Raw genomic sequence first — 2,813 nt, 5'->3', positions numbered from 1 at the left:
GCTCCACCTTTAAATGAGATCTCCAGTGCCAAATACAGGGCCGCTGACAGCTTTGGCTGGGCCTGGGACAAAGACATCTGAAAGGGCCTCTGGCCCCTGGGCCTCTCTCCCTGGGCCCAGGACAAGTGACCCCTTTGCCCCCCCTCCTGTCGGCTTCCCTGGTAATATAGGCCTTGATATCACAACTGCAGATGGTGGGGTTGGAGCGGAGGGAGGGTGTAGTGCAAGTTTATAATTTCTCTCTGAAAAACTACAAACATTCGATGCTGAGAGTCATCATCATTAATCAAGCACGAGGGAACATTTCAGCACTTTGTAACAAGTTTGGCAACAGCCAACAGTTCCTCTGAGGGACAATTGCTGCATCTCCACTGCGCTGTCAGGGCCAGTTCATAACTCAGAGACTCCACAAGAGGCCTTAGACTGTTTCTCCCACAGCAGATGTTCTTCCAGGGCTGGACTGGGGGAGAAATAGGGCCCGGGCACTTAAAGGGTCCCCTTATAATCAGAGGTGCAGAACTGACTCACCATTTGGCCCCGCACCCTCGTAGGCCCCTATTTTCTGAAATGTATATATTTTTTAAAACAATAAAAATGAATAGGGGCCCATGAGGGTGCGGGCCCCATCGGGAAGCCCACGAGGGTGCGGGGCCCACCGGGAAATGCCCTCTATGCCAGATGGCCAGTCCAGCCCTGTGTTCTTCTAAACTTCCCACTAAAGCACTGATCTCACGCTGTGCAATTGTGTCAGGTCATGTGTGGTCAGAGCTCGCCTGTTGCAAGAGGCAGGACAGGACAGGTGCAGAGGGGAGCAAACAGGCCTTTACTCTGTTTTATGAACTCGGTGCACCTTGTGCGTTTTTGAAGCTATGTGACCACGGTTGCCGTGACCCCTCACTTTGCTATCGCACACACACACACACACACACACACACACACACACACACACACACACACACACACACACACACACACACACACACACACACACACACACACACACACACACACACACACACACACTTGATCCCCCCCATCACCACATGCCACGGGGCCCCATCTCCACATGCCACTGAACTCACGCCACACTCAGCCTTTAAATATGCATACATTTACACACATGCAATGCACACACATGGACATGTTGCATGCACACACGCACACGGACATGCGAGCGCGCACACACACACGCACACACACACACACACACGCTCACTACTGCAAACAGCTGTTAAGACCACCCTCACCCTTCCAGCCCCTCCACAGTCCCCACAGGAAATCCAAGCCCAGTCAGTCATGACCCTGACATGCACTTCACCCACTAGACACAACAACCAACCAGACCATCAGGCCACTCAAGAGCATGCCATTAGTATGGGATGTTTTTAATGAAAACATTCAGTACAAAAATACACTGTGAAGAACATACACACATCTGTACTGCATGAGCTATCATGTGCACACAAGCACGCACGCACACACACACAAAGCAAAGGCTGGAATATCAGGTGCTACCATGTAGGCTCAGCTCTGTGGCACACAATGACATGGCCTTGGGTAGAGAGCTCTCATAGATACACATGTAGACACTTTCAGAAGACACACAAGAGAGGAGATGTGCCTACATGGTCTGGTCTGCTAACTCACAAGCACTGTGCAAGAAAGGACAGAGCAGACTCTACTTTCTGAGAAAGCTGAGGTCTTTCAATGTCTGCAACAGACTCCTGCAGATGTTCTACCAGTCTGCCATGGCCAGTGTGCTCTCCTATGCTGTGGCATGCTGGGGTGGCAGCATTAGGAAGAGAGATGCTGGACGGCTTGACAGGCTGGTGAGGAAAGCAGGGTCTGTTGTAGGCACAGGACTGGACGCCCTCACAACCACTGCTGACAAGAGGACACTTAGCAGATTGGACTCTATTTTGGACAACTACAAGCACCCACTGTACCCAGTCTTCGACAACCAGAGAAGCCTGTTCAGCTACAGACTGCGCGCCATCTCCTGCAAGACAGTCAGGCTGCGGAAGTCCTTTGTACCCAGGGCCATCCAGCTATTCAACATCGCACAGAAGGACACACAAAGAGAGATTGTCATAGGGGACTGGACTGCATAAACAGATCCCATCACTTGGAATGCACAGCTGCTTTTGTGCGTGTGCGTGTGTGTGTGTGTGTGTGTGGAGTGACACAGGGGACGACTTGTGTTACCCCCCCCACCCAATCTCTTGGACATTGTACAAGGCAGAGAGACTACTGACACTCCTGGACACTTTGCCACTTGTCCTGTCTTCTATGTGCCACTCAGCTAAGGCACATGTGAACACTGTGGACCCTTTACACTTTCTATTTTGGTGTGTGTGTGTGTGTGTGTGTGTGCTGTGTGTGTGTGTGTGTGTGTGTGTGTGTGTGTGTGTATGTGTGTGTGTGAGAGAGAAAGATGCCTTGGCAAAATGTAAATGTATAACAGTGAGCTATATATTGTTATTTTATGTGTAAATATGTGTGTTATGTCTCGTGGGCAATGTCTTTATTTATGTATGTGTGTATGCTACTTGACACCTTAATTTCCCCCTGGGATCAATAAACGATACTCTACTCTACTCTACTCTACTCTACTCTACTCTACATCAGACACATGCAGGGGAAACAGAGCGATAGAGAGAGAAAACAGGGAGAAGGGAAGGGGGAGAGAACCCCTGAGAGATAGAGAAAACAGGGATGCTTAGACATCCACGTAGGCCTTCACAGATATTACACAGCATTGACACACAAGCACACACAGAAAATCTATTACAAAGACATATGGCCAGACAAGG

The sequence above is a fragment of the Engraulis encrasicolus genome, chromosome 11 (genome assembly GCF_034702125.1).
Source record: "Engraulis encrasicolus isolate BLACKSEA-1 chromosome 11, IST_EnEncr_1.0, whole genome shotgun sequence".
In the NCBI taxonomy this organism is placed as follows: Eukaryota; Metazoa; Chordata; class Actinopteri; order Clupeiformes; family Engraulidae; genus Engraulis; species Engraulis encrasicolus.
The sequence above is the reverse complement of the archived record's forward strand: the minus strand, read 5'-3'. Positions refer to the sequence as shown.